Genomic DNA, 23,731 nt, shown 5'->3' with positions numbered 1-23,731 from the left:
GGCACGTGTTTCACAGTAGACATCAAGATGGAACTATGGATTTGCGTTTCATGTTGTTTATTCTTCAGCTATGATTACAAAAAAAAAAATCTTGCTATTTAGTCACAATAATGAATACAATTGTCTAAGTTACTTAATTTTGCATCTCATTAAGCCACCATGAAGGCTTTCAGGAGAAACTGAGTAGATTTTAGAGATGAGAGCTGTGTCATTCAAATAAATACCCTTTAATCATATTGAGATTTTAGCCACCTTCTGGAACATTTTTTGGAGTTGGAATACAGTTTGGGGCCAACTGTACGAGGTGCTTTAGGCCTGAATTTCTGCTTTTCATGTCTCTGGGGAAAATGCTTGTTAATGTCCCTCAGTGAGATCCATTTCATTTATTCAGGAATTACAGTGGCAAAGAAGGAGAAAGGAAAGGTCTGAGCACCTGCCACGCCAGGATATGACAGAGAAGGGTATAGCCCTTAGGAATGCCAAGTTTAGTGGTAGAGGAAGGTAATTAAATGGGTAAGTAAAATACTGCAGCATTAAGTGTAGTAACAGCTGAAAGAACAGGGTGTTTGAGGACATAAAGGAAGCAGAATCTTGAGAGTAGGGAAGGCTTTCTGAAGGAGAACTCCTTAAAGAATGGTTGAAGTTAGCTGGGGGAAAATGGGGAAGGCTCTTCTACAGATGGCACTCAAAAATGTTGAGGCCTGAAGACTTACAGCAAAATTTCATGAAACTCCAAGTAATTCGGAAGGGTCAGGCAGGGAGCAGAGAAAGAAGACATGGGAGGGGCAGGCAGGGACTGGGTCAAGAAACTTGGAGTCTATCCCATGGGGATAGGATGCCTCTAGACTGTTTTAGGTGGGGAAAGGCATGGTTTGTGTCTTAAACATATTACTGTCTGCCTGGGGTTCTCTGGCATAGAACCCAAGGCTGGTTAACTTCCAAAAATGGAATTCATTGGAGAGCTATGGGATTCATTCAGGAAACTGAAGGAAAAGCTACAGCACCCGAGCTCTGAAAGGACTTCCCAGGACAGAATTATCAGGAATTGACGGGCAGTCTCCTTGGTCAGGGAAAATCAGGTGCAAACACTTTCATTTTTTTTCACTATTATTTTATTCAAATTTTAGAAGAAGGATGCTGTATTGCTTGAGGGCACATCCAGCCAGAACCAGGTAAAGCTGGCGTCTTGATTAGCAGTCTCACCAAGGGAGGGGAAGGGTGAGTTCTTGAAGCAAAATCAGAGTATTACCATCATAAGAGGGTTTTCCTGGTGGCTCAGATGGTAAAGAATCTGCCTGTAATGCAGGAGGCCCAGGTTCAATCCCTGGGTCTGGAAGATACTCTGGAGAAGGGAATGGAAACCCACTCCAGTATTCTTGCCTGGAGAATTCCATGGACAGAGGTGCCTGGCAGGGTAGAGTCCATGGAGTTGCAAACAGCTGGACACGACTGAGTGACTAACCACTATCATAAGAAAGAGGAATGCTCATTATGTCAGCTAAAGCAGTGGGCAACTACCTTAACAGCCGTTTGGGAGCTGAATTTGAAGGAGACAAAAGACGAAGAAAATTAAATTATGAGGGAATGTGGGCCAGTGCTATGGTAGTAGCAACAGAGAAGAACAGTGGGATTTAAGGACATCTACTGGATAAAGTAGACCTATATGCAGGTCAGGAAGCAACAGTTAGAACCAGACATGGAACAACAGACTGGTTCCAAATAGGAAAAGGAGTATGTCAAGACTTTATATTGATTGTCACCCTGCTTATTTAACTTATATGCAGAGTACATCGTGAGAAACGCTGGGCTGGAAGAAGCACAAGCTGGAATCAAGATTGCCGGGAGAAATATCAATAACCTCAGATATGCAGATGACACCACCCTTATGGCAGAAAGTGAAGAGGAACTAAAAAGCCTCTTGATGAAAGTGAAATAGGAGAGTGAAAAAGTTGCACTCAACATTCAGAAAACTAAGATCATGGCACCTGGTCCCATCACTTTATGGGAAATAGATGGGGAAACAGTGGAAACAGTGTCAGGCTTTATTTTGGGGGGCTCCAAAATCATTGCAGATGGTGATTGTAGCCATGAAATTAAAAGACACTTACTCCTTGGAAGGAAAGTTATGACCGAACTAGATAGCATATTCAAAAGCAGAGACATTACTTTGCCAACAAAGGTCCATCTAGTCAAGGCTATGGTTTTTCCAGTGGTCATGTATGGATGTGAGAGTTGGACTGCGAAGAAAGCTGAGCGCTGAAGAATTGATGCTTTTGAACTGTGGTGTTGGAGAGGACTCTTGAGAGTCCCTTGGATTGCAAGGAGATCCAACCAGTCCATTCTGAAGGAGATCAGTCCTGAATATTCATTGGAAGGACTGATGCTAAAGCTGAAACTCCAGTACTTTGGCCACCTCATGCTAAGAGTTGACTCATTGGAAAAGACCCTGCTTCTGGGAGGGATTGGGGGCAGGAGGAGAAGGGGACGACAGAGGATGAGATGTCTGGATGGCATCACTGATTCGATGGACATGAGTTTGGGTGAACTCCGGGAGTTGGTGATGGACAGGGAGGCCTGGCGTGCTTCGATTCATGGGGTCTCAGAGAGTTGGACACGACTGAGTGACTGAACTGAACTGAACTGGATAAAGACTGGTGCTTGACTCTAGAAGAATGAGGGAAGAATCCAGGATGATTTCCAGGTCCCAGCACGCAGTGATAGATATCACTATTAGAAAGACAGTAGCGTGGGGGATTGGGGGTTGGGGGTTGTCCTAAATTACTTAGGACACATCAAGTTTGAGAAACCTGTGGGACATCAGATGGATGTACAAATTTGAAGCACAGCAACTGGACTCGTGGATGTGGATGGTAGAACCTAGGAAGGATTTTGTGATGAGCCACGGAAAACACCAATATTTAAAATAGGTTTGCCAAGGAAAGGAAGGTCAAAAGATAGAATGGAGAGAAGGGGGAGAACTGGGAATGTTCATAGAAAGCTGCAGGATTTAGGAAGAGAGCAGCTTTGAGCTCTAGTGCAGGCAGAAGCCACATTCTATGGAAATAACATAAATGGGAGATAAGGAAGTAGGAGTAAAAACATGCAGACCACCCTTGCAAGAATCTTGGATGAGAATGGCTGGGAAAGTGCATGGTAACTGGAAGTCATACAGCCTCAAGGTAGTTAGGTGTGGATTTTTAAAAAATTGTTCAGTTTTTTAAAAAATTGAGATAATTCACATACCATAGCATTCACTCTTTCAAAATGTATTATTCAGTGGTTTTTTAATATATCCATAAAATTGTGCCATCATCACTCTTAACTGCAGACCATTTTCATTACTCCAGAAGAAACTCCATGCCCATTTGCAATCACTCTCCATTTTCCCTTCCCCCAGCCTTTGGCAACCACCAACCTATTTCCTGTCTCTATAGATTTGCCTATTCTGGATACTTCATACAAGTGGACTTATATACTATCTGATTTTTTGTGCCCGGCTTCTTTCACTTAGTTTTCAGTTTCGTCCAAATTATAGCAGGGATCAGTTTTTTTTTTCATAGCCCAGAGAAATTCCACTGTATGGATAAATCATTATTTGTTTATCTAGTCATCAAACAATGGACGTTCGAATGTTTGACTTTTGGGTTATTATGAATATGCTTTTGGGTCATTATGAATATGCTTTTGGGTCATTATGACATTTGTGTACAAGTTGTTGGGTAGATATAAGTTTTCAATTCCCTTGAGTAGTACTTAGAAGTGGAATGGCTGGGTCAAAACTGATTCTTGTTGGGAGAGACCTGGTCTTGTTTACAGGCTGAGGGTGGCGCAGAGGGAGCAGTGACAGATATAGGGAGGGGCCGGGGAGAAGGAAGCTGGCGCTGGAGAAGGGTTACTTTCTTCAGCATCCCTCACTTTCTGTTGGCACAACCTTAATGCTCTAACCTCGCTTCACAACTGCTGGACCCTCCGCACACACATCATACTTGTTGACCAGGGATAGAATCCAGAGAGTGAATAAAGCACCCCCAGACCTGGCGCAGATGCATCCGAGCCAGTGGTACGTTTTTTTTGCAGCAGTTTCTAGTTTGGGGGTCTCCTTTGGTTAGAGCCTGGCCCATTCTGTTTTTTTTTCCCGTAGATTCCTTCACAGGTGAATAAAGACAATTCATCGTGGAGTCTGAGTCTGACTTCTGATTCTTCAGGTTACCCACGGCTCCCAGTCGTGCCGGATAAAGTAAGATGCCCAGCACAAGAGATGGGGGACCAACTACGCCAGCACTCAGCGCTATGCGCTGCCCATCGTAGCCACTGCGCACGCGTCGCTTCGCAGCCAAGGATGGAGCGGGGGAGTGGGCGGGGCGGTTACCTCCCGGACCAATCGGAAGCGAAGGCCCCCGCCCCCCGGGCCGGTGGACCGAGCTTGACCCCGGCGGTGGGCGGAGAAGGCGGGGCCAGCTGCGCGGCCGCGGAGGGGGCGGGGCCCGGGGCCTGGAGGCGGGGCCTGGGGCTGTCAGTCCCGCGCCCGCCGCTGCCGCCGAGGTTACTTATATGCCGTGGCTGGGTGGCTGCCGGCGCTGCCGACCGCCGTCCGCCGCCTCGGCATCCCGAACCGCCTTCCGCCGTGCCGGGCCGGCGCGCAGGTAAGGCCGGCCGCACTGCCGAGCCATCGCGTCCCCAAGCTCGGCAGCGGTCCGCCGCGCGGGCGCCCCCTCCGGGCTGTGTCAGCTCCGCGGCTCCCTTTGCCTCCCGGGGGCGGTCCCGGGGGGCGGGACGACCGTTCTCCCCATCCCCCTCACACCTCCCGGCGCCGCGCCTGCAGAAGGGTCCCCGGGCCGCGCCTCCGCATCCCGGCGTGGGGCTGGTCCCGAGAACTCCCTTCTCAGGTCGATTACACAATCGCTGGGGCTGGGAGCGGGGGTCCCTTCCTGAGCCTCGGCCCCACACCTGTCCCTGCGCCGCGCTCGCAGGCAGAGGGCAGACACCCAGCACGACGGTGGGGGCCCGGAAAGTTTCACTTTGTGGTCCGGGTTTGTTGACATCTGAGCGATGCGGGGAGATGGAGGCTGAACGGCGAGGATGCGCCTCTCCAGCAGCTTTGGCTTTGCCCCGGGTGGCCCTGGTCCAGGTTTCCTTTCCAGAAGTCCTGCCGAGAGCCCTGCTCTGGGCTGGAGGCTGCTGCAGGGCACACGGGTCTCTCCGCCTTCACGTTAGCTGGCCCTTGGCTTGCAGCATTCTGGGGACAGCTGAGCCTCTAGCTCTTCCGCCTTTCCTAATTGAGCGTTGATAGAACATGTAGGTGAATTTACTTAGCATTTCCCTGACACTTTATATTTGTGAGGCGCTTTGCCACCCCTGATTAGTTAATTAACAAGGTGGGAAAGCAAAATAGATCCTGAAACGCATGGTTAATGCCTTTAGTCTAGCAACTCTTTTAAGAACCACTGAGAGCTTTAGGCTGTTTGCGGTGAGAGATGCTTTTGGCCGAGGTGCTGCCATGAGAGCTATTCAGTGTCTTCTGGTTGCCTGAGAAGGCTTTGGTGATCACGGCAAGGCTTTCTCTGCCTCTCCCTGCTTATACTGTTTATTAAGGGTCGCCAATCTATGGTGGATTATTTGGATCTCTTCACTTAAGCAAAGGAGCAATTAGAAGTGTTGCTGACAAAGCAGTTAAAAAAACAAAAATCCTGAGATTCAAAAAAGTTGGATGGTTGTGTGCTTTACCAGGTTACCTCTTCTGTGCAGAAAACCTTGGTTCTTCCTGATCTCTCCCCATCTTCCTGGTAGGACTGTATCCAACTGGGCTGGTGTTACTAGTTTCTCATTTAGTCCTTAGACCTCTTGCTGCCTGTGGTTTGTAGACCTGCCTAGGGACATCCTCTAAGAGTGGGCTTAATTAGCACTTTTATCTGCCCATTAAGCAATATAGCTTGAAATCTCTTGTAATCAGGCACTGTTGTAGTGTTGAATCTTTAATAATACCTAATTCATTTTAATAGTGTTTCTTTAATAATCTTTCTATTAGTATGCCAGTTCTGTGACACCAGTACTTTTAGTATAGAAACAGCAATTTACTCGAAATATTATCATGGCAAAAACAATTCTCCAACAGATTTGCAGCCCATTTTACTTAGATAATTACTGCTAGAGGCTGTTAAGGTTTTTTATTCTTTGGCACGGTAGGTATTACAATGCGTTTGATCTATGAGGTCATTATGAGGTCATTTCTCTTTGTAGAAATGATTTCAGTCACTGTGTCACTTAAATTTTTGTGGACTAATAGCATGTGAGTTTTCCCCCATGCTGATTTCTTTTTGAACAAGGAACAAATTCAACAAGATTTAATCTTGACTTTCCAGACTTAATTTTAAGAAGGATAATATTTACTGTATTTTGAGGGCTATATTAGAACTATGATGCTGATTTTATTAGCATGGGTAGTAGGCATTGTTTTGGGTGCTTTATAGGTATTAACTTATCTAATTCTCACAACAACCTGTAAGGGAGGTACTATCATTACCCCAGTTTCAGACAATGAAATTGAGGCCCAATTGATTGACTCAGGTCACATAGTTAAGTAAATTTTGCAACCCCATGGACTGTAGCCCGCCAGGCTCCTCTGTCCATGGAATTCTCCAGGCAAGAATGCTAGAGTGGGTTGCCATTTCCTTCTCCAGAGGATCTTCCTGACCCAGGAATCGAACTCCTGTTCTCCTGCATTGCAGGGGGAGTCTTTACTGTCTGAGTCACCAGGGAAGCCCCAAGTAAATGACAGCTACATCCTAATGACAGCAGCCTGAGTTCAGAGTCCATGTACTTAACCCTGTGCTATCCTGCCTCTGTAAGTTATTTTTTTCCCAAGTAATATTTCTACTTGCTTCCTGAACGTGCTCTGCACTGTGTGGAGAAGAGCACTTACAGTGTAATAATGAACACTGGGAAAGGAGTTCTTATTCTGGTTTTAACTATGTTGCCAACTAATCTGTGATTTTAAAGTGGGTACCTGAGTTCCCTGCCTCCCATTTCCTCATTGGTGGGATAATTGCAATTGAAGCAGATGAACTAACCAGGCTTAACCTCTTGGGGAGCTAGAGAGATGAGTCAATGCATGTAAGAATTAAATCTTTTCCTCCCTAAGGCACAGTATAAGATCAAGTATCAAATGAGTAGGGTGTGTATGTGTGTGTGTATGTGTTATGGAGAAGGAGTGGAGGGCACATGTCGTATGCTTGGAAGTTGTCACCATGGGAGTGCAGTTGTTGAGACACTTCATCTTAAAATATTTCAGGACTGTTTTAATTCTGTTACCGCAAAACCATTCCTTTGTAATTGAAAAAAAAAAAAAAAAAAAAGACAAGCAGAAAAGAAGTTATCTTATGGAAGTGGGGTACCATGTGCTGGACTACTTCAGGAACATTCACGGGTGATCATTTAGTATCACATTGCAGGATGCTTGGGGTCAGATGACAGGACCTGAATGGCAGATCTAGGAGTTCCCAGCGTCATGGCAAGTCAGGATTAAAAGGAAACTTTACGGTCCTTGCATCTAACACCCTCTTCGCTTCCTCACTTCACCACCTATCCAGTGGATGAATCCCCCATGGGTGCACACCTGTTTCACTCAATGCTCATTCTGCTCCTGCTTGGACACCTCCTGGGCCATTTATTTGGTGTGCTTTGAAAATGTGCTCCAAAGAAGAAGGGATTGTATCCAGTGATAGGGAGCGAGAAACGGCAGAAGGATTCTGGTCTCTTCTGGCTTGTGCCCTTGAAAGATCATCGTCCATGTGAAACCTGGGTTAGAAGGGAAACTCTCAATCAGGGAGATCAGTTAGGAGGCCTTGGCCAGAATCTAGGACTGAGGGGATCCAGGCTGAGACAGGCAGTGAAGTGGGATTTCAGGAGGAATGGAGCCCAAAAGACAGCATCCCCTGTGCCCAGCACCTGGCTGTCCATAGCATCAGAGAGGAGGAACATGTTAACATCTCCATGGGGTCAGGGGGCCATTGGGAGTAGAGCTGGGAGAGACGCCTTTGTACGTAAATCCTCCGAAGCTGAATAATGGACTGACTAGTGTAAGGCCTGTGCAGAACAGAGAGCAGAGAGCAGATTTTCTTTCTTCTGAAGGGGAGTGTACCACAGGAAACTCCCTCTGTGTAATGAAGTAATAGAATAGTATTTCCCCTTGAGTGTTGTCACCTCGCATGCTGCTTGCTTAGCCTTTTGTTTTGCTTCTTGGCCATGATGGCAATCTATTGATATTTGAAGCTCTACCGGGAGGATGGGTTCTGGGTGCTTTCTTCTGATTTCTTGGGGAAATCTTCTCTTGGGGCTTCTGTTCTCCAGTGACACCTGTTGACTATGTGCTGGAAGGCCAGCACACCTCACTTCATTAGGAGTCTCCCCTCCCAACACAGATGAAATGATGTCTGCATTGGCTTGAAAACAGAATAATCTGGAGGAAACAAATAAGATTTACACAGGAAGCCACAAGACAGAAGAAATAGTTACAAGTGTTATGAGTTCATTTTTCTCTTGTTCCTTTATGTGTTTCTGACTTGGGATGTGATATTTCTTCAGTATTTTTATTTAGAAATATATACATTGAAATATGTTATCTAATAGTGTATGTGGAAATAAACTGTATATCTCAATTTTTTTTTTTTTTTGCCAGGACCCTATTGATCTTGGTTTTTCACTCTTTTAGACCAGTGGTTTTCAACAAGGAGTGATTTTGCCCCCTAAGGAACTCTTGGCAATGTCTCGAGACATTTTTGGTTGTGGCAGCTGGGGACAGCATATATGCTATGGGCATCCAGTGGGCAGAGACCAGGGAAGCTGCTGAACACCCCACAATGCACAGGTTGGCCCCCTAAACAGGAAATGCTGAGATGTTCATAGGGTTGGGTTGAAAAACTGCACTTTAGATGATGAAAACAACTTCTTATTAGGAGCAAATTGAAGTTAGAAGGAAGAGGAAGAAGAAAATATAAAGTGTTCCTTGGCTCCTTGAAAGTGATAACAGCACCCTTCTGACTCTCAGGAGGGAGAACTAGCTTAACAGACGCTCGTCTGCCACCCAGGAGCTATTTCAATAACTGGATTGCTCAACACGGTAGTTTGGAACAGGAAGTAGAGGCCCTTGGAGTGGGTTGAGGTTGTCAGGGTAATTTGTGGAGGCACAAGGGTTTATAGGTCAAGAAGGGAAGCTGGGTCTTGCCAGAATAATTCTGAAAAGTTCTAGGGAATTTTTCAAAGGTGGTTTGTTGAGGACACTGAGTGTAATGCCTCGAAGATACTATCTCTGTTCTGGGAGTGCAGGAACCCTGGAGGCTGTCGATCTGAGCACTTTCCAGATTCTTCTGTGTCCAGACACAGAATGGAGAGGGTTGAGCACCTGATATTGTTTTCAGGTTGTAGCTGTGTTTTCCTGAAATCTTTGTTTCAAAACTTTTATATTATGGAAAATTTGAAACATACCCCAAAATGGAAAAAAAGAGTATAATGAGCTTCTATTTGCCCAATGCCCAGCTTCAACGATTGCCAGTTCCTGTCTATCTTGATCTATACTCCACTCATGTTAGACTACTCTGCACCCCCACCTTTTAAATCTAGAAAATAGCTTAAATAATTACTGATGGCCTGCCTATCTGGGGAGACTTGACAGTGAAGGAGATAAGTGATTTTCCAGTGCTTGGTACCCCCTGGAGGAAAGCTGATAATGGACGTGCGTGATTATAACAGCCGTGAGGGCCTGAGGAATAGGAATAGGCCCAGGCAGATCTGGGATGGGGGAGGTCAGGTTTCCTTGGTGGGGAAGCACAGCCAATCAGAGACAAAACTCTTTTTAAACCTCATGGAGGGCGAAACCTATTTAGAGTTCCCTGCCAGGAGAAAGGTGTTTCTGATTTCTGCAGTCCAGGGTGCTTTCAGTTCCTGCATTGAGCTTCATTTACATGTTTCATTTTAGGATGACCCCTTTCCTGTTTCATGACCCTTTAAGTGTGCGTTGTGTGGCCCTCCAGCTTGCACCTGGCTCCTTCCTAGAAAGTGCAGGGCAAGGTGGGCGAGAGAGGCATTCCTCCTGATGGCTTTGGGTTCTCTGCCATAGCAGTCGCTCCCCTGCATTTGATGGTGGATGTCGGACAGTCCTGCTCCAGCCCCCTGGCAGCCCACAGCAGATGGAGTCAGCACTGCCCTTTACACCTGGCCAGCAGGGTTTTTTTCCTCCTGGTTATGTCTCCTTGAGCTACAGGATTAAATTTTTTAGGCCATTGGAGAATTGGCATGCATCTACTTGACTCAGTGTTGTGTTGTAATATGCATACAAAACCTGGCTTCAAAAGTTGAGAGAGTTCTTGAATAATCAGATAATTGATGTCTATGAATTTTAATTACTGCTGGTTTCTACAAATGTATTCATTCTGGACTAGGTTCACCAGTATTTCCATTAGTGTGAAGACCTGGGCCCTTGCATGACTGTATTTCTTATCCACATTTTATTTATTAAATGCATCTTTCCCCTCTACTTATCCCACAGAAGATTTAGGTGGTATGAGCTTGTGAACATCCTGTATCACAATTGTAGATTTTCAGCTATCATGCCTTTCTATGGGAAGACTGCCTGCTACTCTATTAATAAAAGTTACCTATTCTGTGCCTCTATTATGTACCAAGCACTTTGCTTATATTCATTCCTTAGAATGCTTCTAGGCAGGAATTAGTATTCTCAGGTTGAAGATGAGGAAACTGAATTTTAGAGAAGTTAGGGAAAGCTAGGAGGTAGCACTGGGTTTTAACCCGATTTATTTGATTCCAAGGCTGTAATTCTTTCCACTAAGCCATGTCTCTCCTGGGTAAAAGTTGGTGGGCATTTGCATCAGGACTGGCAGAGAAGATAGGGCAGGTGCTGTAAAAGGGGACTGAAAGTTCTGGTTACTCCAGCTAATGAAATCTTCACACTGAACCCCTTGGGAAACATTGCTCTTGAGTGTGATAAATTACCTGTGTCCTATTTTTGAGCTGACTGTGTAAAACAGAATTGCTCACAAGTAGCCCTGAGCCAAATTTGATCAGCAAATGTGTTTGATTTGGTCTGCACGGTGTTTTGTTTTTCAAAAATTGGATTAGTTGTCATCATTTTTAAAGTGGGAGATTTCACACTACAATTTCCAAATTTCTTGGCTTCTCTTGAACCATCAGAAGATCTGGCAACTCCAGACCCACATTCCTCCTTGGCAGGAGTTAGTTCTAGTAGCTGCACTTCTTTGGATGTAGCAGAGACTCCTGAGTTGGCCATCTTTACCACCTTGCCCTCTTCACTCACTTATATTACTCACAGGACTCTGAAGACACTTGTTAGAGGCACCCGTGTATCAATAGAATTCATGTACATTCTCTCTGCCATTGTCAGGGATGTGTTCGTGGAGGCTTGTTCTGCATCTGAGTTAAAGATTGCCAGCATTTTCCCCATTTTTAAAGAGTTTGGAGAAGGTGACTCTACTTGGCATGTGAATAGACATATTTACCCCCCACCCCCCATCTGTCCCTCAACAGTGGTTAATTGGATTCTGGGTGGGTTCTTGGACTAAGGCAGACCAGTCAGATATTTGGGATTTAGACACTGAGCCAAGGAACCTCAGGTGGGAAAGACTTGTAGACTCAGCTACAAGGATGTTGGAGGTGCCTGATGAGCAGAGAAGGTGGACGGCAAGTAGTGAGAGACGGTGTGACAGCAAAGATGGAGGAGCTGTGCAATTTCTGCTTTCACTGTACTTCTTGCAGTTGGGTTCCTTTGTAGCCATAGCATTCATTCAGTGGCATTTATTGGGTGCTTACTATGACTCCAGGTACCGTTTACATGCTTGTGATACATCAGTGAGCAAAACAGACAGAGGCCCTGTTCTCATAGAGTTCATATTTTGGTTGTAGAAAACAACTCCAAACAAAAAAGCAAGTATAAGAAAAATAAGGTGGTGATAAGTGCCAAGAAGAGAAATAAACTGGGTAAGGAGATGTGGAGTGGATGTGTGGGGTAGTGATGTGTGAGAGCAGTTGTTCAAGGAAGACCTCCTGACAAAGTTATATTTGAGCAGAGATGTGAAAGAAGTGAGGAGTGAACCATGAGGGAACTAAGGTTGTAACAATTTAGCAAGTGCAAAGGTCCTGAGGTGGGTATATGCTTGACCTGTTTGGAGAGCAGCAAGGAGGATATTGTGGCTGGAATGCAACAATAATGGGAGAGGAGAGAAGGGAGAGAGGGGATTAGGGCCTCACAACTGTGTTAAATACTTTGAATTTTATTCTAGTGAGATAGGAAGCCATTGGAAGATTTTGAGGATAGGTGGCATGGTTTGGCTTATGTCTTAAAAAAATGTAAATGTTGCTATTTATAGTGGCCAAGACATGGAAGCAATCTAAATGTCTTGCAGATGAATGGATAAAGAAGATTTGGTATATAGATATACAATGGAATATTAGTCATAAAAAAGAATGAAATAATGCCATCAGGAACATGGATGGACCTAGAGATTATCATACTAAATGAATGAAGTCAGACAGAGAAAGATGAATACCATATGATATGTCTTATACAATATATGGAGTTTAAAAATAATACGCATGAATTTATTTATAAAGCATAAACAGACTCATAAACATAGGAAATAAACTTAGGATTACCAAAGGGAAACAGAGTGAGGGGAAGGATGAATTAGGAGCTTAGGATTAGCAGATGCAAGCTGCTGCATAGAAAACAGGTAAGCAAGGGCTGCATACACAGGCAACTCAATTCAATATTTTGTAATAACCTAAATGAAAAAAGAATCTGAAATAGGGCATATATGTATTCTCAGTATAACCGAATCACTTTGATGGATACCTAAAACTAACGCAACATTGTGAATCAACTCTACTTCAATTAAAAAATTGAGAAATGTAAATACCTTACAGAGAATCAACCGCAAAGCACCTAAGGTATCTGTAGGACGGCTAGTTAGGAGGCTATGCAATAAACCAGATAAAATACAATGGTGACTCGGACTAGGGTAGAGATGGAGGAGGTCAAATTGGACAAGTTATGAATATATCTCAAAGACTGAGTTGACAGGACTTAATGATGTATTTTTTGTACTGCATATGAGATACAGGAATCAAGATGATTCTGACCTTTGAGGATAAACATTATTTCAGTAGTTAGCAATTTTCCCCTCTCTCCCTTGAAAACGTTCAAAAACAACAAGAAAGGTGAAAAAGTAATAATAAAAATCTTGCAAACTCCATTTCCAGCTCAACTAGGAGAGAAATTTAATCTATAGACTTCAAAATGTGTGTAAAAGACTGTCCCAAATAGATGAGATTGAGGGAAGCCAGGTGGGAAGAAGTGAATGAAGGCGGTACAGAGACAGAGAGAGAGAGAGCAACAACAAAGATCAGATCTTAATAAGTACCATAAACATCACATTCTATAAGGTGAAAAGTGTACCATGATGTGTAAAAGCTATATCCCTTGCTTGCAGTAATTTTTGTGGAAATTGGATGTATAGCTGGTAGAAGCAGTCTCCTGACATAGTTTGATTCAAAGAGGAAAAAGAAGAATGACTGTTAAAGAATCACATAGGAAAGTAGCCATATCTGTAGGAAGTATTCTGTCTCTATGGTAGCAAGGAGGAAGAGAGCCTTTGGGTTGTGAAAACAGGTAATTTGAAAGGGTATCCTGGTTGTCCTCCCCTCTCCTGCCAAGAGGCTGCTGCTGCTGCTAAGTCGCTTCAGTCGTGTCCGACTCTGTGCGACCCCATAGACGGCAGCCCACCAGGCTCCCGTCCCTGGGATTCTCCAGGCAAGAATACTGGAGTGGGTTGTCATTTCCTTCAATGCATGAAAGTGAAAAGTGAAAGTGAAGTCGCTCAGTCGTGTCTGACTCTTAGCGACCCTATGGACTGCAGCCCACCAGGCTCCTCTGTCCATGGGATTTTCCAGGCAAGAGTACTGGAGTGGGGTGCCATTGCCTTCTCCGCCTGCCAAGAGGAACCTCATGCAAATACTGTAGCTGTTAAGGAAAACGAATTCAGTGATCATGAAAATAGGAAATGGTAGACATTTGTTTCTGATAATGATAGGTAAGGTTATTTGGACCACAGTTCCCTTTGAAAAATATTAAAATGTTGGAGATATTTTTTAAAATTTAAAATTAAGACAAAAACTCTAAAGAGCTGAGAAGAGAAAAAAGAACTGTCAGGCCAAAATCTATGATCCAGTGAAATCATAGAGAGAGATGTACAAATCACTAGAGCACTTAAGTAGGTTTTATCCTGAGAAGATTTGTTGATCCTAATAAATACGGGCTTTGGTTTTGGCAGCCTTGAAGACAAGGAATTTAGCGCTCAAAGTTCAGGGGTTGCTCAAGGTGGATAGTCTCATAGGAGACTGTCTCCAAACAAAGCTGGAACTATTCAGGGTAGAGGTGAACCAGAAGTAAAACCATGCCTCCCCATCCTAAGTGGCAACAGGGAAAGTGCTCAGGTACTGAGAAGAGTGAGAGAGAAAAGAAAAGGTAGGTTGTAGTCACTGGCTGGCCTTTGTACAGATTTTGAGGATGGTTTTGTATCACCTTGATTCAGAGAACTTCAAACCATGAATTAGCTTTAAGATACTTCCAGTGCTCCCTTCCCCTACCCTCCCCTACCCTGGCAGAAGATGAATCTTCTCTAAAGGAAGTAATCTTTCTGGTTTTCCAGGTCCAGTGAGCAGTAACAGTCAGAAACAAAACATGATGAGTGAACAAAAAGACTCCTAAATTTTTTATGTATTGAATTATCAGGGACAAATAAATAACTATGCTTATTATGTCCATAATAATTAAAGCAAACTTATAAATGTCTTCAGAGAATGACTAACAGTTAAAAGTTACTTAACAGGTTAGAAAAAGACCAAATTGAACTTCTAGAAATAGAAATACAAAACTGAAATCTAAAAACCGAATGGATTACTGTTAGACAACATATTAGATCAAAGCAAAAAGAGATAGTGAATTGGATGCTATATTATAAGAAATTACCCAAAATGCTGCATAGGGAAACAACAAGACAGAAAATATGGAAGAGATGTTAAAAGACATCTAGAGGAGGAGTTCTAATGTACTTTTAATTGAGGTTCTAAAAGGAAATGGCGAATGGATCAGAAGCAACTATTTGAGGAGATAATGACTGATGTTTTTCCAGAATTAATAAAATATGTCAAGCCAAAAGTTCACAAGAAGAGCACTAAAGGCAAAGAGAAAATTCTAAAAATATCCAGAGAAAAAGACAATTTGCCTTGAAAAGAGTGATTTGCACACTTCCCAACGATGGAAGAGAGAAAGCAGTGGAACGTTTTCTGTAATGAAGTAGCTGATAACCTAGGATTCTATGCACAGAGAAACTGTCTTTCAAGAAGATGACAGTATGAAGACATTTCTATGTAAAGAAAATGTAGTTTGCTAGCACTTTATGAGTTTGCCTCCCATTAACTTCACTGATTCTTTTTCCTTTAGGCAGAATGAAAGTGATTCCAGTGGCAAAAGATGAGAGATAGTAAGAGGTAAACTACGTAGGTAAACAAAAGAAAGATGAAATATAAAATAGGATTTTAATAGCTTATGCATTAAAATATGGAAAATTGAATATAAGACAACAACAGCATATAAGTTAAGAAAGCATTCTAAGGCCTTGGTATTTCCTTTAAGGAGAGTAAAGATTAATAATTATTCGTAGACTGATAAGTGAATAATGTATGTTGCATTTTCTAGAAGAACCAGGGAAAGAATAGAAACAGAGTATATGATATCCCAGCTAGTTGAGAAAGACTTATCTACAGCTTAAAACTACACAAAGAATGAAAGGGAAAGAAGGTAAATGTATACTGTCAAATGATAAGCACAACATCAGGTGAATCAGATATTATGGTTCAAAACATCACTAGGGATAAAAAGTTATTTTTACCAGGAAAAATATCAGTTTGAAATATTAAATATATGCTCATAGAATAGCACAATATATAAAGAAAAGGATGACAGAACTCTAAGGAGCAATAGAAATATCTGCAATCATAACTAAAACATTTTGAAGAACTAGGTCAGAAGACTTGCTCTATGGATATCAAGTCTCTATGGATATAAGTCTCTAATGATATGGATATCATTGCTCTATGGATATAAAGCTGTAGTAATATCGAAAGAGTGGAATTGATTCAAAGATAGCTTATCAATTAGCACAAAATAGGGTGCCCAGAAACAAAACTGTGCATTTATGGACTTTTTATGTATTGCAAAGTACACATTACAGGTAAGCATTGAGTTTTCTGATAAATGGTATTCGACCCATGGATATGCATATGGAAAAACACAATCTGACTATCACTGTGTATAGTATGTAAAAATAAATTTCAAGGAGATTTAAAAAATTAAACATGAAAGGAAAAACTATAAACATTTTGATAAACAAGAGAATGCTGTCATAATCTCTGCATGGGAAGGACTTCTTAAATAAGATGCAAAGAGTGTTAAATTTAAGAAAGGATTAAGAAAATTGATTCAGTTCAGTTCAGTTGCTCAGTCGTGTCTGACTTTGCGACCCCATGAATTGCAGCACGCCAGGCCTCCCTGTCCGTCATCAACTCCCAGAGTTCACTCAACCTCACGTCCATCGAGTAGGTAATGCCATCCAACCATCTCATCCTCTGTCGTCCCCTTCTCCTCCTGCCCCAATCCCTCCCAGCATCAGAGTCTTTTCCAATGAGTCAACTCTTCACATGAGGTGGCCAAAGTACTGGAGTTTCAGCTTTAGCATCATTCCTTCCAAAGAAATCCCAGGGCTGATCTCCTTCACAATGGACTGGTTGGATCTCCTTGCAGTCCAAGGGACTCTCAAGAGTCTTCTCCAACACCACAGTTCAAAAGCATCAATTCTTCGGCGCTCAGCTTTCTTCACAGTCCAACTCTCACATCCATACATGACCACAGGAAAAACCATAGCCTTGACTAGACGGACCTTTGTTGGCAAAATAATGTCTCTGCTTTTGAATATGCTATCTAGGTTGGTCGTAACTTTCCTTCCAAGGAGTAAGTGTCTTTTAATTTCTTGGCTGCAGTCGCCATCTGCAGTGATTTTGGAGCCCCCCAAAATAAAGTCTGACACTGTTTCCCCTGTTTCCCCATCTATTTCCCATAAAGTGATGGGACCAGATGCCATGATCTTAGTTTTCTGAATGCTGAGCTTTAAGCCAACTTTTTCACTCTCTTCTTTCACTTTCATCAAGAGGCTTTTTAGTTCCTCTTCACTTTCTGCCATAAGGGTGGTGTCATCTGCATATCTGAGGTTATTGATATTTCTCCCGGCAATCTTGATTCCAGCTTGAGCTTCTTCCAGCCCAGCATTTCTCATGATGTACTCTGCATATAAGTTAAATAAGCAGGGTGACAATATACAGCCTTGACGAACTCCTTTTCCTATTTGGAACCAGTCTGTTGTTCCATGTCCAGTTCTAACTGTTGCTTCCTGACCTGCATATAGGTTTCTCAAGAGGCAGGTCAGGTGGTCTGGTATTCCCATCTCTTGAAGAATTTTCCACAGTTTATTGTGATCCACACAGTCAAAGGCTTTGGGGTAGTCAATAAAGCAGAAACAGATGTTTTTCTGGAACTCTCTTGCTTTTTCGATGATCCAGTGGATGTTGGCAATTTGATCTCTGGTTTCTCTGCCTTTTCTAAAACCAGCTTGAACATCAGGAAGTTCACGGTTCACGTATTGCTGAAGCCTGGCTTGGAGAATTTTGAGCATTACTTTACTAGCATGTGAGATGAGTGCAATTGTGCGGTAGTTTGAGCATTCTTTGGCATTGATTAGGTTAAAAGTAAGAATTTATTTTAATTAAAACTATTATGAAAATAATGTAATAATTAATGACAGCACTGGAAAAGAAATTTTTGAGCTTTATGAGGACAGGCACTGTGTCTATATTATCCCTCACTGTTTTCCAGCACCTTGCACGGTATCTAAAACCAAAACTTCAGCATCCAGGGTTCTATTGTAGTAAGTACCTACAACCATTCCCAAATCATGAGGTTCACCTGCAGAGCAGAATCCACATCATAAACCACATGCATTAATTATTACTTTCTTCTACTGCTCTTCATTCTTTTGAAAGGAAGAGGAGAAAATATAGGGGTGATAGCTTAACCAGCCCATGGTTTAAAAATATTCAGTATAGAAACTATGTGTTTAGGGTTGGGCAGATTGCCGAGAAGCTTATATAGAAATATGAAAATAAGGATTTCCTCCTGGATGAATTTATAGTCTAGTTGGGAGACTGACAAATAGGAAAAGATACTTGACAAATCTGGATCATTAAAAAACTGTTTTTTATGCTATTAAGTACATGGGAAGACAGAGATAACAATTCCAGATGTGGTAATTAAGAAAGATATCATGGAGGGGGGGGGAGATTTGATCTGTGTATTGACGGAGGGTCAGCTTATCATTAGGAAGAGAGAAAAGGAGAAGGTATTCTAAGAGAGGGATGAGGATGAAGCTTGCTTGTAGGCAAGAAAAACTTAAGGTGCTTTGGGGAAGCAGACCCCTATGACAAGAATGGAAGGAGACAGATTAGAAGTATAGATTCTTTCAGAATAAATATGAGTGAATAGCTGGAAAATTTTTTTTAAAAGAACCATAGTGATGTGAACTTAAAAGCTTTACTAGTTACTAATAGTGTGTCCATAGGTAAAGTAAGTAAACCCCTTTGGTGTTGGCAGAGGAATTGTAATTGTGGTGGACATCTGTGGACTCTGTGCCCAGCAGAATTCACTCTTTTCCTGCTCACGGGACTCCAACTCTGGCATTATTACATGAAGCCGAGGATGAGGCCCCCATGGGGGAGAGCATAACAGACGTTATTGGAGTCACACTTGGTTTTTCTTTCATTGCTGATATAAATTTGAGTTGGGTTGTCTGTTATTTGGAATTAAAAGAATGAAAACGAACACAGAAACAGACAAAAAGATCAGGAGAACAGAGTGGAGAATTCAGAAACAGGCTCAGAATACACATGAGAATTTTACCCCACTGGATGCTCCTCTGTCTTCTTTGTTATAGATCCTCTCTTCCTGGTTTCTGAAGTTGGAGTATCCCAGAGTGAAATGTTGAAAGTTTTCTCCCTGGGGTATCTGCTATCACCACTTTTATTTAATTTTGCATTAGAAGTCCTAGCTATTGCAGCATGGGTGGAGAAAGAAATAAGAGGCATTGGAGAGTAAGAAATAAAACTGTGATTATTAGGAGTAACATGACTGTGTATTTAGAAAAACCAAAGATAAACTCTTAGAATTTATAAATAAATTTAGCAAGGCTGCTGAATATGAGGTCAATACATAAAAATCAATTGTACTCTATGTTTTAGTAACAAAAATAGAAAATGAAAATTAAAAAATGATACTGCTTATCCCCCCACACACATCACATTTATAGGAATAGACGTAATAATGATGTATAAGATCTCTACACTGAATACAAGAAGATGTATTGAGAGAAATTAAATGAGACTTAAAGAAATGTAGAGATATACCATGTTCATAGAATGGATGACTCAATGTTGTAAAGATGTCAGTTTCCTTCAAATCATTCTATAAATTACATGCACCATTCAAAATTGCATTAGGCTTTTAAAATGGGCATTGGCAAATGGGTTATAAAATTTGTGTGGAAAGGAAAGGGGCCAAAACAAACATGAAGGAAAAGAACAAAATTGAGAGAACTGTCAGATATGTAGATAATTATAAAGCTATAGTAATTAAGACTGTGATGTATATACCAGAATAGACAAATGGCACGGTGGAACAAGGTAGAGGGTTTAGGGAGAAATTCTCGCGTGCTCACTGATTTACAAGAAAGGTGAAAGGTGATGCCGAAATGTAGTAGAGAGAGGATATGTTTTCGATAAATTGGTGCTGGTTCAAAATTAATAGCCATGTAGGAAAAATGAATCTTGATCCCCTTCTTCAAACCATTCATAGAATTCAATTCCAGATGCATTGTAGATCTAAATATGGTAGGAAGATAATAAAGCTCTTAGAAGAAAATGTAAAAGAATGTCTGCAACCTTAGAATGGGCAAACAGCTCCTGAGTAAGACACCACAGCACTAACTATAAAGGAAAATATTGATAAACTAGATTAGATTGAAATTAAGAACTCACCATCAAAAGACATCATTAAGAGAATGACAGAACAAGCCACAGAAGTAGCTGGTGCTGCTGCTGCTGCTGCTACTAAGTTGCTACAGTCGTGTCCGACTCTGTGCGACCCCATAAATAGCAGCCCACCAGGCTCCCCCGTCCCTGGGATTCTCCAGGCAAGAATACTGGAGTGTGTTGCCATTTCCTTCTCCAATGCATGAAAGTGAAAAGTGAAAGTGAAGTTGCTCAGTCGTGTCTGACTCTCAGTGACCCCATGGACTGCAGTCCACCAGGCTCCTCCGTCCATGGGATTTTCCAGGCAAGAGTACTGGAGTGGGTTGCCATTGCCTTCTCCAACAGAGGAGATGATACTGCAAATAACTACAAATCAATAAGAGAAAGGCAAGTAATCCAGACTAAATAGAAAAATGGACAAAAAACTTTACACAGCAGATGTTCAAATGGTCAATAAAAAGTACCCAACATCACTAATTCTCAAGGAAATGTAAATTAAAGCTACAATAAGTATATCTTGGTATCCACCAAAGTGGCTAAAATTAAAAAGTCAGGCAATTCCAAGTGTTGAAAAGAATGTGGAACAATTGGAATCTCATATATTGTTGGTGCCTTTTCATACTATTCATGGGGTTCTCGTGGCAAGAATACTGGAGTGGTTTGCTGTTCCTTTCTCCACTCTAATGGCAGAAAGTGAAGAGGAACTAAAGAGCCTCTTGATGAGGGTGAAAGAGGAGAGTGAAAAGCTGGTTTAAAACTCAACATTCCAAAACCTAAGGTCATGGCAGCCTGTCCCATCACTTCATGGCAAATAGAAGGGGGAAAAGTGGAAGCAGTGACAGGCTTTATTTTCTTGGGTTCCAAAATCACTGCAGATGGTGACTGCAGCCATGAAATTAAAAGATGCTTGCTCCTTGGAAGGAAAACTATGACACACCTAGACAGTATATTAAAAAGCAAAGACATCACTTTGCTGACCAAGGTCTGTATAATCAAAGCTATGGTTTTTCCAGCAGTCATGTACAGATGTGAGAGTTGGACCATAAAGAAGACTGAGTACCGAAGAATTGATGCTTTTGAACTGTGGTGTTGGAGAAGACTCTAGAGAAAGCCTTGGACAGCTAGGAGATCAAAGCAGTCAATCCTAAAGGAAATCAACCCTGAATATTCAGTGGAAGGAGTAATGCTGAAGCTCAAATATTTTGGCCACCTGATGCAATGAGCCAACTCACGGAAAAGACTCTGATGCTGGGAAAGATTGAAGGCAGACAGCAAAGAGTATGGCAGAGAATGAGATAGATAGCATCACTGACTCAATGGACATGAATTTGAGCAAGCTCCAGGAGATAGCAAAGGACAGGAAGCCTACCACGCTGCAGTCTATGGGATCACAAAGAGTCGGACACAACTTAGTGACCAAACAACAAGATCATTATTGGTAGGAGTGTAAACTGATACAACTACATTGGAAAACTGTTTGGTAGTATATACTAAGGCTGAACACTCTATACCCTACCCTAAATTTCATTCCTAGCTATGTACCCAACAAAAATGTATATTTATATATACATATGATTACCAAAAACATGTGTAAGAATGTTCGTAGCATTCACATTATTCACAATAGCTTCAAACTAGAAGCAAATCGAACTGTAGAAAGGATAAATAAATAGTAGTATATTCATACTCTAGCAATATATGTAGAAATAAGAATAAGTAATCAAGCTACATGCAGAAACTCGATGAATCTCACAAGTATAATGCTGAGAAACAGAAGCCAGACACCAAAACAGGCAGAACTAATATCTGGGGTGTATAAACCAGGATAGTGGTTACCCAGAGGTGATAATGACTGGAAGGATAAATGAGGGCACTTCTGAGGTGTGGATTGTGTTCCGTCTCTTGATCTGGATGGTGTGGTACACGGGGGAGTTTACTTGTGAAAATTCATCCACCTGTACATTTATGTGTTGCACACTTCTCTGTATGTATCTTGTATTGCATTAAAAATTTTACTGAAAGCAACCTGCATCTTTGCTTCATTTCTTAAACTGAAGGAAATTGTAGGTAGATTCAGTATTTAAATATAAAACAAAAGTTACACAATTAAAAATAGATGAACATTTTTACAATCTTAGAAGTGTAAATTGGGCTGCATACAATTAAAGTTTTCTTTGTACAGCAAAATTAAAATTATAGTAATACCAAAATCAAGTGTCAGCCTGAGAAAAGCATTTGTAAAATAATAATATGTGTTGCCAATCATATTAAATATTAAAAGATCAATAATAGCGAGTATTGCTGACATTTGGCTAAAAGCTACTCTCCTCCTCTGTTATTGGAACTCTCTGTTTCCGTAGTATTTTTCAAGGAGTTTGACAACATCCTTTAACATTTAAAATGTGATTCCTATTTGGCCTAACAATTCATTTCTAGGAATTTTATCTTAGGAAATATTTTCATAACTGCATGGAATTATATATATATATATTTTATCCATATGTACACATATACATACATATAAAAATATTCACTAAAGCATTTTAAAGTTGGACATGACTGAGTAACTGAACTGAACTGAACTGAAAGCATTTTTTGTAATAGTTAAACCTGGAAATGTTTTTAATTTCTATCAGTGGGCACTAGTTAAATAAGATACATCCCATGTAATAAAACATACTGTGGTAGAAAAACTGAGGTTGATCTCTATCAACTGAAGAAATCAGATGACTGGGGGAAATTGATTGTGAAATGAAAAGAGTAAGTTGGTGAACATTTGTGCAGTGTACTACTGTTTCAATAAACATCTATTTCATTGGAAAAGTCTGGGAAAATCTATACCAAACTATTAACTATGATGATGAGATTTTGGGAAATTTCACTTTATAAGGTATCTGTTTGAGTTTTTTAATAGTGATGAGCATAATATTTCTGTAAGCAGTAAACAATGTAAATAAAAATCACACAAGAGCAAAATAATTATTTGTACAGAATGACCCCATGAAAGTAAAAATATTTAAGTACATGTATTCAAATTGGTAGAAAATATACTAAAATGTCATCAACATTGGCTATTTCTTGGGAATGAGATTACTAATTATTTTCATATTTCTTTGTATTTTCCAAATCCCCTACAGTAAGTGTGTGTTGATTTAATAATCAGAAGATACTAATCAGGGCCCTCAAATTCTGTCTGTATTTTACCAGCTTTACAATAATGATCAAACTCCTTGTGAAAGCATTTCTTTTCATCTTTCCTGCCTGTCTATCCATCTTTATCTGCCACTCATCTTCCACATGCGTCCTGCTTTTCATTTTTCTACAGAACACAGATTCCTGCTCTTTGGAAATAACGTAAAGAAAATAAAGCATACAGAGAAAAAGCATGGAAGTTCCCTTCCCAATTCCACTGCCCTCCCAAGATCTTTTTCTGTAGCTTCACTCACGTGTGTATGTCCATGTACAAATACAGTCTTTTTTTAAAGCATAAAGGAAATACTTGCCCTCTACT

General features: G+C 41.4%; 1 protein-coding gene across 3 annotated transcripts in view; it reads left to right on the top strand.

The window, feature by feature from the left end:
• Positions 1 to 4,490: 4,490 nt before the first annotated feature.
• Positions 4,491 to 23,731, top strand: part of HIVEP3 (HIVEP zinc finger 3) — a 565,857-nt gene continuing 546,616 nt past the window's right edge. For all 3 annotated transcript variants that reach the window (XM_070368260.1, XM_070368261.1, XM_070368256.1), the window contains exon 1: positions 4,491 to 4,643. The gene's annotated coding sequence lies outside the window, so the exon portion shown is untranslated. The remainder of the gene's footprint in view (positions 4,644 to 23,731) is intronic.

Source organism: Bos mutus, chromosome 3 (assembly GCF_027580195.1).
Source record: "Bos mutus isolate GX-2022 chromosome 3, NWIPB_WYAK_1.1, whole genome shotgun sequence".
NCBI lineage: Eukaryota > Metazoa > Chordata > Mammalia > Artiodactyla > Bovidae > Bos > Bos mutus.
Note: the sequence above shows the minus strand (reverse complement) of the source record. Positions and strands in the feature narration are given on the sequence as shown.